The sequence below is a fragment of the Vipera berus genome, assembly GCF_964194415.1.
Source record: "Vipera berus genome assembly, chromosome: 2".
NCBI lineage: Eukaryota > Metazoa > Chordata > Lepidosauria > Squamata > Viperidae > Vipera > Vipera berus.
The window spans coordinates 286,607,178-286,620,471 of record NC_138203.1 but is presented as its reverse complement, the minus strand read 5'-3'; the positions used below and the strand labels follow the sequence as shown (position 1 = coordinate 286,620,471).

Here is a 13,294-nt window from a genome sequence, read left to right as displayed (position 1 = left end):
ATTAAGAAAACCAAGATCATGGCATCTGGCCCTCTCAATTCCTGGCAAATAGATGGGGAAGAAATGGAGGTAGTGACAGATTTTATTTTCCTGGGCTCCAAGATCACTGCAGATGGGGACTGTAGCCAAGAAATTAAAAGACGCTTGCTCCTGGGGAGGAAAGCCATGACAAATCTAGACAGCACACTAAAAAGCAGAGACATCACCCTGTCAACAAAAGTGCGTATAGTCAAGGCTATGGTCTTCCCAGTTGCAATGTATGGCAGTGAAAGTTGGACCATAAGAAAGGCTGAGCGCCAAAGAATTGAGGCCTTTGAACTATGGTGCTGGAGAAGACTCCTGCGAGTCCCTTGGACTGCAAGGCGATCAAACCGGTCAGTCCTAGAGGAGATCAATCCTGACTGCTCTTTAGAAGGCCAGATTCTGAAGCTAAAACTCAAATACTTTGGCCACCTAATGAGAAGGAAGGACTCACTGGAGAAAAGCCTAATGCTGGGAAAGATCGAGGGCAATAGAAGAAGGGGACGACAGAGAATGAGGTGGCTGGATGGAGTCACTGAAGCAGTAGGCGTGAGCTTAAATGGACTCCAGAAGATGGTAGAGGACAGAAAGGCCTGGAGGAATGTTGTCCATAGGGTCGCGATGGGTCGGACACGACTTCGCAGCTAACAACAACAACCTGCCAGTGATGCCTCCTCGGCAATTGGAACAGCTGCTTGTGAACAAACAGCCAGAATTCTATTGCAGCCATCAATGGTTCCATTCTTTTCCTCCATTCTTAGACTTCACCGAGTCTTTACCACCCTCCCAAAGGAAAGGCAGGTAACCAGGGCCAAGCACCAGAAAACTGAAGTTTTATGAGACTTGGTTTAATGTCAAGGTTCTGACCGACAGAAAAAGATAAATCAGAACTCCAAGATTAGTAAATTCCTCAAAGAACATGTTTATTGTTACAGAGTATCAGCACAATCAAAAGTAAAACCAAGTCTAGAGTATCAAGAACAAACTCTCAGTTACAAAATATAAAATTCCCACCCCCAAAACTACGTAATGTACTACATTCCCCAGTAAATGCAGTTGGCAGGCTTTTATGCACAGGCAGTCCCCCTCCCTTCATTCCATGTGCCAACTTCAAATGAGGGGGGAAATGGCTGCAGTCAGGCTCATTTGCAAAGTTGACAGTTTGTTTGTTTATTTATTTATTTATTTGATGATTATCTTGAATTTTCATTTGGCTACTTGACTTCATCTATTTATTTTGTTCAGCTGTAATAAACATAAATTGTCAAACAAAGGCAAAGGCAGCATATAAACTGAATAACAATGGATAATTAAAAGTTATGAGCCTAAGAAACAGTTTCAGTTATTTCCCTGCTTTTGTCATTAGATGTTCCTTAGTGTTTAGATCTGCTCTCAGGATGATAATGTAGCACTTGGGAAAGAAGATGCAGACCAGCAGTCCAGCACTGGAGGCCAAGATGGCGAAGACCTGCACAGCCACCATGTATTTTCCTTTAGTGCTCAGATAGGTGGGGAGGAATGAGACCCAGACACTGCAGAAGACCACCATGCTGAAGGTGATCAGCTTGGCTTCATTGAAGGAACCTGGCAGATTCCTGGCCAGGAAAGCCACTGTGAAGCAAATGGCAGCAAGAAAACCCATGTAGCCAAGGACAATATAAAACATGATGACAGAGCCTTCATTGCACTGAAGGATGATCTCTCCAGGCTGGAAGTGCAGATCAGAGTCAGGAAATGGGGGAGAAACTCCCAGCCACATGGCACAGATGAGAACTTGGACAGCAGAACAAGAAAGGATGATGGAGTTGGCCAAGCTCTTCCCCAACCATCTTCTCACTTTATTCCCTGGTTTTGAGGCTAGGAATGCCAGCACTACTGTGATTGTTTTGGCCAATACAGAAGACACGGCTACTGAGAAGACAATGCTGAACACCATTTGTCGGAGAAGACAGGTGGCTTTCCTTGGATGTCCAATGAAGAAAAAGGAGGACAAGAAGCAAAGCAGGAGGGAGACCAGGAGGATGAAGGAGAGGTCACGGTTGTTAGCTTTGACAATGGGAGTTTCTAGATATTTAAGGAATATGATTAAAACAAGGCCTGTGGTTAGGAATAAAAGTAGAGCAAAGGAGATGAGGATGATGCCAAGATATTCTTTATAGGATAGGAAGGTTATTCCTTTGGGAATACATTGGACTTGGTTCTTGTTTGGATATTGATCATCTGGGCACTTGGTGCATTTGTTAGTATCTGAGAAAACAATAATATTTATTTTATATTCTTGCAAATTTTAAGAACAACTTTGGATAAGTTGTGTTACCGAAAGACAGGAAAGCCTCAGTAATGGTATATTTTTACACTCCAGAAAAAGAACTCCCTAATATAAACAAGTGGGACGCAGTGGCTCAGTGGGTTAGGATGCTGAGCTTATCGATCAGAAGGTTGGCAGTTTGGCGGGTCAAATCCTGAGTGTCGCGTAACAGAGTGAGCACCTGTTACTCATCCCAGCTGTTCAAAAGCACATAAAAATGCAGGTAGAAAAATAGGGACCACTACGGTGGGAAGGTAACAGCGTTCCGTGCACCTTTGGCGTCTAGTCATGCCGGCCACATGACCACGGAGACGTCCTCGGACAAGCGCTGGCTCTTCGGCTTTGAAACGGAGATGAGCACCGGCCCCTAGAGTCGGAAACGACTAGCACGCATGTGCGGGGGAACCTTTACCTTTACTATGGAAGAACACATGGAAACACAACACTATGCATCCCTTTGCATTCTGGACTATTTGTAAATTCCAGGTGGCTTTCAAGAGAAACCCCAAGAGTATGAGAGGAAAAGATAGAAACAGAAAACTAATGACAGAAAAGGACCTAGTGCTCCATCAAGTCATTCCCCTTTGAGTTTTTTGTTTTCTTATTTATTTAATATTTTATTTCTTTTTTTAAAAAAAACTCAGATGATTAACCCACCAAACATGCTCTCAATACACATAGTGGATGGACACATACTGGACACAAGATAAAAGTTGTCTATTATGGCTAGATCCATGGGGAACCACTTGAGAATGGTTGCATCACTGCCTACTTCACGGAACATTGTACCATAATAATAATAATAATAATAATAATAATAATAATAATAATAATAATAATAATAATAATAATAATAGTAGTAGTAGTAGTAGTAGTAGTAGTAGTAGTAGTAGTAATACATCATTGACTACCCTGAAATTGAGAGTGTCTCCAAACTATGAGGCCTTCTAGAAATTACTTACAGTAAAATGTGATTCTTTCAACAGTCCTGGGGATCCCCTGGCAACAGGGCCTCGTGTTGGGGTTGGATAGTAGGTAGCATCTTGATGTACTCTTAATTAATTAGTCCTGATTAATTAATTAGATTAATTAGTCCTGGGGATCCCCTGGCAACAGGGCCCTGTGTGATGGTTGCATGGTAGGTAGCATTTTGACATCCTTCCTTTCTCAGCATTATATTAATTTTTAATTATTGGTTTAATTGCCCCTAAGAGTCACTCTCTGTGAAAAGACAGCCATATAAATTTGTTAAATAAATATGAAAAAAGAGACTTAAGGAAGATCAGAACAGAACAGAACAGAACAGAATAGAGCTGGAAGGGACCTTGGAGATGTTCTAGTCCAGCCCCCTGCTCAACAGGAAAACCTATACTGTCTCAGACAGATGAATGTCCACTCTCTTCTTAAAAATCTCCAGTGATGGAGTGCCCACAATTTCTGGAGGCAAGCTGTTCCACTGGCTAATTGTCCTCACTGTCAGGAAGTTTCTCCTTAATTCCAAGTTGCTTCTCTCTTTGATCAGTTTCCAACCATTGTTTCTTGTCCTGCCCTTTGGTGCTTTGGAGAATAATGTGACACGCTCTTCTTTGTGGAAGTGCCTCAAATACTGGGACACTGCTATCATGTCTCCCCTATTTATTCTTTTCTGTAGACTAGCCCAACCCAGGTTTTTGTTCATATCAGTTGTTCATCTCTGATTTTTTTCCAAACATCTTTTTGTGATTTGGTGACCAAAATTAGCTGCAGTATTCCAGGTGTGGCCTTATTAAAGATTTATAAAACAATACTAATACTTCACGTGATTTTGATTCTATGCCTCTGTTTATACAACCAAAGATTGGATTAGCTTTTTTGGCTGCTGCTGCTGCACACTGCTGGCTCATAGTCAAGTGATCGTCCACTAGGACTCCAAGGTTCCTCTCACAGTTACTGTTTTTAAGCCAGATCTCACCTAATCTAACTTTGATTTTTTTTCCCTGCCTAAACGTAAAACTGTGCTTTTCTCCACACTGAAACTCATTTTGTTCGATAGGGCCCATTGTTCACATTTCTCAATATCTTTTTGGATCCTGAGCTTGTCTTCTGGAGTGTTGAATACTCCTGCCAGTTTAGTGTCATCTGCAAATTCCCTCATCTAAGCTATTGATGAAGCTATTAAAGAGTACTGGACCTATGATGGAAACTTGTGGTACCCCACTGCTTACTTCTCTCCATGTGGAGGTAGTGCCATTGAGGACTACTTGTTAAGTATGGTTTGTCAGCCAGCTACAGATCCATCTGGTGGTGATATTGTCTATTCCACCTTTTTCTAGCTTGCCAAGAAGTACTGTAGGTTGTGATCTACTTTGTCAAATGCCTTACTGAAATCTAAGTATACTATGTCCACAGCATTTTGCTGGTCTACTAGTTTAGTCACTTTATCAAAGAAGGATATAAGATTGGTTTGGCATGATCTGTTTTTAACAAACCCGTGCTGGCTACTAGTTATAACTTTGTTTGCATCTAGTTGTTTGCAGATCTGTGTTTTGATTATCTTTTCTAGGATCTTTCCAGGTATTGATGTTAGACTGATTGGTCTGTAGTTTCCTGGGCCTTTCCCCCCCCCTTTCTTGAAGATGGGAACTGTTATGTACTGGGCTCTTGAGGAATACCATGAGGGTTGCTGGAGCAGCTAACGACTCTCCAGCAACCCAGACTACAAGTCTCTTGTGCTGCAATTGGCTATCTCCAGGTGGCAATGGTTGATTCAAACCTATTGGCTGCTGCCCAGGGGCTAGACTATATATTGCGGCTAGTTGCAGCCATTTCCCCAGTACAGTTCCTGCACGAATAAACGATGAGTTACCCTGTACTCAGTTCCGCGTCTTCATTCCTGCGCCAAAGAACCCGCTATTTAACAGGAACCACGTCCCTGTCTGATATTATGGTCACACTGTTATCATGAAAAATGTTTTTGCTTCGATTGTCGCACAACGCTGTTCTAATGTATTTTATTCCATATTGAATGCTACATTTATTATTTTAACGAAACTGCTTTTATTTTTCAAATGCCTGTAAACACCTATTTTCTTTACAATTTTTACTTTCAAGCCTCAGCCTCTGTCTTGATTTAAATCAGATGCTCATGCAATGGAAGGAGCTTCCCATGTTCTAAATATTCAACTGAATAAGTGGCCTTTGTGGTCCATTAATTCATGAAGGAATTAAAGAAGAGGAACGTAGTCTGTTTTACTATGTAAAAAAGAGAAGATGAAGCTATGTATTTCTATACTCTCTAGATTTGGCAACAAGAGAGACTGAATTCAACATTGGTAAAGGTAAAGGTAAAGGTTCCCCCGCACATGCGTGCTAGTCGTTTCCAACTCTAGGGGCCGGTGCTCATCTCTGTTTCAAAGCCGAAGAGCCAGCACTTGTCCGAGGACATCTCCATGGTCGTGTGGCCGGCATGACTAGACGCCAAAGGCGTACGGAACGCTGTTACCTTCCCACCGTAGTGGTCCCTATTTTTCTACTTGCATTTTTACATGCTTTCGAACTGCTACATTGGTATCAATGGATAATAAGTAGATTGGTCTTGTATTAGTTTTTGCTCCCTTCCTTTTTGTTCTTTTTAATCCCAACACTGTATATTACTATGGTCTTTTTTTTCTTTTCAGAACCACTACTATATTCCTTTTCATTTGTATTATAATTGTCTGTTTTTCATTATTTAACAACAAACAAAACAAAATTGGAAAGGAAAGAAACGGTAGTAAGGAAATATCTACTTGGTGATTTTATGATGATCCTCTGTTTGGCTTTCATTTCCTCCTTCAAACCAGCTTCTCCCCCCGTTGTTTCTCCCAATTAGATATTTCAGCATATGAGGATTTATGATCTTTATAAAAATTGACTGATTAACAGAAGGACTGACTGATGTATCTTTTGGCCGGTAACGGAAAGTGATCTAAAATCATTTCTCAAGTTACAAAGAATTCAGATGTTCCTAAGAAAAATTAAATATAGAAGGCCACACCCAAACTGGCAAATAAAAGAGAGATTCCCTATGCAATCCACAACATCCTTCTTCCTACCTCATCCTTCAAGATGTTTTTCTTATACATTCCATTATGGAAGAAATTGGATACCATGAAAATTAAGAACTAAACAGTCAAACTTACGTGTGTCTTTAACTTGCATATTGATCAAAATTTCCCTATGGTGTCACCCACCTTCCTGAGTGGAGATGGTCCCCTCTGGACAAGGAATACAGTCGTAGCAGCAAAACGGCTCTCCTTCTCGGGCCTTCTTGACAAATCCAGGATGGCATTTTTCCACACATTTGGACTGAGGCAGAGACTAACCAAAAGAAAAAAGAAATATCAAAGAAAATATGTTAGGACTCACCATCCATGAAGGTGGAGGTAGATATGAACATTAGCTAAGTAGATTCTGGGCTTCAGGTAGGCAAATATGAAGTCTCTGAATATTTCTGAATGGTTGCAGGAGATACAATTGAAGCCAGATGCCTCATTTAGGTTCTTCCTTTTTTTCCCCTTTGGGCATATCAAATTGTATCTTTCTACGTAATCAAGCCTAGAGGGATGCAATTGAGAAAAACATCAAATGACAACCAGGAGGTTCTTCCTCATAATGGATTTCCTCCATTCTTCATATAGGCATGATTTTAAATTAAGATACCTACTCATACTGAATTTTAAAGTAATTTTACTGTAAAAGATTTATTAAATTTTTATTCCAATAGATTTACTAGAATAAATGTGATAAAGAGAGAAACATCTGACCAGTAGGATCTGGAAAGTTTTGTTCTGGTGTATATAAAATATTGCAAAGCTGCTTCTCTTTGAAAGCAGTCCAAAATTATCTCCAGTTAAGAGAAAAATGTAAATTTCCTTACAAATAAGGGCTGTCATCCTTAAAGATGTTCTTTATTTGTATATCTACTGTATTTGTTCAATTTATATGGCTGCCATGCTGGTGAACCAAAGCTAAAATGTATTGCAATAAGTACCAAATGGAGAAGCAGTCATTAAATATGACGGCTGGGCCAAGAGGCCACATCCAAATATGTGAAGCAGATTTTATACCTTAACATTGTGCCTACGTCAAGCATTCTGATGCCACTCAGTAGCCATCCCACTTCTCTTTCTCAGGACTAACCTCTGGGTCAGCTACCTATTTCTGGAACTGACCACTGACTACTGAGCCAGTTTCCTGTTCTTCCTTGTCCTTGCTCTGACCACTACTTTCCTCACTACTGTTTCTACTCGTATTATTGTACCCATGAACAAGGCTCAGTTCCTCAATTCCTATGCTATCTGTTTCCGCGCTCTGTTGCTGTGGAAAATGTGTGCCAACCACAATCTTTCACCATCTACTGCAAAGGTCACAGTTCTTCCTTTTACTAAGTATTTCTCAGCAGACATCGCCTTTATTTTAATTGACTATCAAAGAAATATGTTTGATTATTAAGATATTTTTTCCTTTCACATGGTATACCAGTTCCTTACTGCCACCGGGCTTGTTCCATGGCCTCATGGCAGCGGCATTGGGTGCGACACACAAGCCAGCAAATGGCCAGTTTGGGCACGATGAGGCTGTTCACTGCCAGCTGTGGCCATTTATCACCTCACGCATCATGCCCAATGCTGCTGCCATGACACCTGGTGGATCTTTCCTCCTTCTGACTCATGTGCCGTTATACCAATTCCTTACTACCACCTGGCTTGTTCCGGAGCCTCATGGCGGTGACATTGGGCAGGAGGCAGCAAATGGCCAGTTTCACCATGACGCAGTTGTTTGCCACCTCACGCATTGTGCCCAATGCTGCTGCAATGCGGCTCATCCAAAAGTGGCCGTGGAAGAAGTGGGGCAGGTTACCCCCTCACCTGCCCATTCAAATGAGAAGAGAACTTCACAGCTCTGCCTACAGAGCCACCAAAGCAGTAGGTGGAGTGCCAGAGGCTTGGTGAGGGAGGGTGCTGAAGTGGGCAGTCAGGCCATTGGCAAGAGCAACATGGCTCAGTGGAAAGAGGCCTCAGAACAAGTGGGACAGATAAGGAAAGAAATCGTCTCTCCCCTGGAAATTGCCTTTCTTTCCTTACCTGACTCCCAGCCCCGTGCTGTTTCTCTTTGCGATCCATCACCGCCGCATGCAGGGAAACAAAGGAGGGGTTTTTTGGTGGAAAAAAAGGTCAATCAATCAATTCCAACTTCTCACGAAAGATCTCACAAAGTTGGAATTGATTGATTGACCATTTCTCCCTCTAAAAAAACTTTCCTTTGTTTCCCTGCACACAGGAGTGGTGGATCGCAAAGGAGAAACAGCACAGGGCTGGGAGTCAGGTAAGGAAAGAAAGGCAATTTGGGGGGAGGGGAGGGAGGATTTCTTTCCTTACTTGTCCCACTAGTCCCGAGGTCACGTTCCACTGAGCCATGTTGGTCTCAACTGATTAAAAATATCCCAGACTATGAACCTGCAATTTTGGGAGACCCCTGACTCCAATCAGTGCAAGATGAAGCTTATTAACAATTGGACCAACAGGACCTCTATCCAGTCTTGATTCCATTTCATTAGATTCAGTCCAAAACTCAACTCAGGGACTGGACAACAGAATTGTCTTCAAGTGAACATGGAGCTATTAGCACCAAAATCGTCAGCATATGAGACCCTCTCTCACCAGGTCTATGGTGATACTAAACTGCAGAAGAGACAGTAAATGGAGCCTTGGTGGAGCAGTGGGCTAATGCCTCCTTAAGTAACACCAGCTGCCTGCAATTAGTGCAGGTTCGCATCCCACCAGGCTCAAGGTTGACTCAGCCTTCCATCCTTCCGAGGTAGGTAAAATGAGGACCCAGATTGTTGGGGGCAATAAGCTGACTTTGTAAAAATGCCGCTGGGGGGGGGGGCGAAAGCCCTAATAAGCAGGCATATACATAGAATGAAGGCTACTGCTAAGCTTGTAAGCCGCCCTGAGTCTTCGGAGAAGGGCGGGATATAAATGGAATTAAAATAAAAAAAATAAAAAATGATTTGTGTCCTAAATAATAATTTCATTTTAGATCAGCTTATAACAGGATTCAGCATTATAGCATCAGAAGGGATATGTCGGATGTTTTTGCTTTGACAGGATATCTTGGTCTATAGAACTGAAGCCTCCTTATCTGTCTAAGAAAATTATAAAAGTTTACTCCACACATTCAGTTCTCAGTGAAGGTAATTCACCTTTTTGACATGGTTTAGTCCAAATGGATCTAAAGGGTTTTGAAAAAAAGAGAAAAGACAGCAATATTTTCCCTACCTTGTTGAGCAACTTTAGCTGTGACATAGCATCTTGGCTGATTTTGAGTCTTTGTCTTTCAAAACTCCCCAAATGCTTGTTGATGGGGTCTTCCTTGGGGAGAAACACCCTACTAATGATATCCAGATCTGCTGCTATGACTCCATTTTGATCCAAGTACACTTTAAACAGGGAAAGATTGAACAATTCACCCTTCTCCAGAAAAGGATGGAACTATATTGTGAGTTGGGAAGAACACGTTTTACTATCATCTTCAAAACTCAAGAACAAAGATTCAGTAATATTTCTCAGTTGTACAGTATACTGACAAAAAGTATAGTGAGAAGATAAAATTGACAAAAATTGTCAGATATAGGGAACATTCTAAGAAAGATCACAAATCAATTGAAGAAAAACACCAAACTTTCAAAGAGTATTCATGAACTTGTAAACAACAGGGTGATTACCAGAAAGCAAGGATTTGTTAAGAAAAAAGTTGCAAGGCCAATCTTGATTCAGGTATAGCAGATGGGAAAAGTGACCAGATGAACTAAGTCTACTTTATTGTAAGACTATATTAACAGAATCTTGCAAATGTGAAGGTTACAGATCTTCTACCACTTCTTTTAAGGGTCTAAAAAAATAGGGAGGATCTTTTCTGAGTTCTGCCTGTTATGGCATGGGTCCGGGTTACTTACGGGAGCACCTGCGGCCGGCATCAACGTCCCTTCGTCCAGTGCGCTCCCACAGAGAGGGCCTCCTTAGGGTGCCGTCGGTCAAAGAGTGTCGACTGGTGGCCCCCAGGGGGAGGGCGTTCTCTGTGGGTGCGCCAGACCTGTGGAACCGTTTACCGGTGGAGATCCGGATGGCTCCCGACCTTCGCTCCTTCCGACGTGACCTAAAAACATATTTATTTGAACAAGCCGGCCTGGTCTGATGGATTTAGGGGTATTTTAATGTTATTGTATTAATGTATTGAATTGGGCTGTAATATTTAATATTTTTTTAATTTTTGTATGTTGTATTTTATTGCATTGCCCTGTACACCGCCCTGAGTCCTTCGGGAGAAGGGCGGTATAGAAATTAAATAATTATTATTATTATTATTATTATTATTATTATTATTATTATTATTATTATTATTATTATTATTATTATTATTATTATTATTATTATTATTATTATTATTATTATTATTATTATTATTATTATTATTTAGCTGTGGGTACAAGCCCATAACATCTTGTCTGATCCTTCCCAACACAGCAACTCTTTCTCAAGTCTTCCAAACACATTCTCACTATATTATTACTCTTCCTTAATAGATTGTGTAACTCTGTTATTCTTTATCTTATATAATACAAATGGATGGCAATCACAATCAACATCTTGTAAGACATCTTTTGTAGTTTTTCCTCATAATATTCTAAATGTAGAGTGGTTGCTGATTATAATAAAGTAATAGTAGTATTTTAATGATTTGACAATAACCATTATATTAATTTCATAATGTCATTAATCATACACTGGAATCATACTATGTTCCCTTGTATTCATCACACTTGTAGAAGACATTGCACAAAATTTTCATCAGGTTTAGTCAAGGATAAAGAAGGAAAGGAAGAGATCAAAGGAGCTGCTTTTATCTTTGAGGAAAGACAAAAAGGAGAAGAGCCGTTTTAGTTTAGTTTAGTTTTATTGAATTTTTATACCGCCCTTCTCCCGAAGGACTCAGGGCGGTGAACAGGGCATATAAATAGAAATACAAAAGTTAAAAAAGGATTAAATTATTGCCCGATTAAAACAATCAAAATATAAAAAACATTAAAACCCTAACATTCCCCCCATCAGGCCAGGCCAGCTTGTTCGAATAGATGGGTCTTTAACCCGCGCCAGAAGGAGCGAAGATCCGGTGCCATCCAGAGCTCAACCGGCAAACGGTTCCACAATTCTGGCGTGCCCACAGAGAAGGACCTCCCCCTGGGGGCCACCAGTCGGCATTCTCTGACCGGAGGCACCCTGAGGAGGCCCTCTCTGTGGGAACGCACAGGGCGGAGTGGGGTCGACGCCGGCAGCAGGTGGTCCCCGAGTTGGTTTACAGGAGCTTAAAATTGGAAGGAGTCAGGGAACATTTTTTTGTATATATAAAATATCTTGGTTGAGAAAGGGAGGATGCAGCACTCTTCCAGTGAATACAAGATGTTGTACAAGATTAGGATCTTGAAGAACCACACTCAGCAATCACCAAAGAATTTATAGTTTGATGGATCCTTGTTGGGACCCCATACCTTCCACGGCTGCAGCTTTGGATCCCCCAGCCTCTCTTCTCCCTTCTTCTTTCTCCTCTGGGATTCGGATGCTGATGTGTGAGCCAGAATCTTAATGACACTGTAAGAAGTGCCTGTATTTATGATCCACACCATATTCCTTTCCTCTTGTGTCTCCTGTGGTGCTTTCTGGGTGCATCTCCTCCGGCCTTTGACAGAAAAGGTGTGTTTTGAAACAGAACAGTGAAAATACCGTTCTTGAAAATCAGATTCCAGAAAGAAACCTATTTTAAAGGCATCATCTTTTTGCCAACCTGTTTTCCATTGAAGAGGAAAACTCCAAACACTATGGACGTACTTGAGAAGCCTGTCCTTTCCCATGACATATGATCCAACCACTGCCATGATCCAGACTTTCCCTTGAATGGGTCCTGGCAAACCTTCAAATGTTAAATGGAAAGGAAGAATTCTGTTGAAAGGGGACTCATATTCCAGGAAGTGAACAAAGACATTGACTTGTCTCCACTTAGAGATGGCATCCCTGAGGAATGTTGTAGCCCCAGTCATTGTCGCTGAGAATTGTTGTGATATAACAACACAAATTCTATTCCTGACAAGCATAGAAGTAAAAGTTCTCATGAAACTCTCTCCTTTCTCTGTCCCTGGAGCAAAGAGACCAATCAGGGTCCACCCAAAATGAAGGAGTAATTGGACCATTGCTGGGTACTGAAACCCTTCTTTGGGGAACATCGGATGGAAAAAAGGGAATTGACTTTTATCACTCAGAGCCTCTGAAGCAATTCTCTCACTGACCTGAAAAAACATTGAAGAGTGCTGTGTTATGTTTGAGTTCCTACCAAGTACAAACATCTAGCTTTTAATAAATCCAACTTTTTTCTCATGCACATATTACACCAGTTTCTTGTTGATTAGTCAGTAGGCCATATCAAGATACAGAATATAAAACATAGAACATTAACAAGACTAGTGTGTTTTCTGGCGTATAAGACGACTTTTTAACCCATGAAAATCTTCTCAAAAGTCAGGGGTCATTTTATACGCTGGGTGCTGAAACTTTAGGGACAGGGCTGGCTGGAAAACCTGGAGCGGATCTCCCATTTGGTCTGTGCAGGGAAAGCGGGACCAATTGGAGAAGAAGCTGCAGTCTGTGATTTTTTTACAGGCTGGGTTCTGGGCGTCTTTTCTTCTAAAGTTGAAGAGCAGCTACAGTCTATCCCAACTTGAAAGGCAGGTGGGGAATGCAGCAGTCAGAGCAGCTGCTTAGCTCTAAGGACACATTTGACTCAGGAACTGGGCAGGCTGGCTGGAAAACCTGGAGCGGATCTCCCATTTGGTCTGCGCAGGGAAAGCTTTAGAGTGAATTAGGAAAAGTTTAATCCACTTGCACTGTTTTATGT

At 41.4% G+C, this 13,294-nt stretch overlaps 1 long non-coding RNA gene across 1 annotated transcript; it reads right to left on the bottom strand.

Annotated features, from left to right (window-relative positions):
- Positions 1-960: 960 nt before the first annotated feature.
- On the bottom strand, positions 961-7,373 carry LOC308661748. Its single transcript, XR_014025013.1, has 3 exons — positions 7,341-7,373; positions 6,541-6,667; positions 961-1,266 (listed from the first exon to the last, which is right to left on the bottom strand). It is a non-coding gene; the product is annotated as an uncharacterized lncRNA (long non-coding RNA).
- Positions 7,374-13,294: the final 5,921 nt, after the last annotated feature.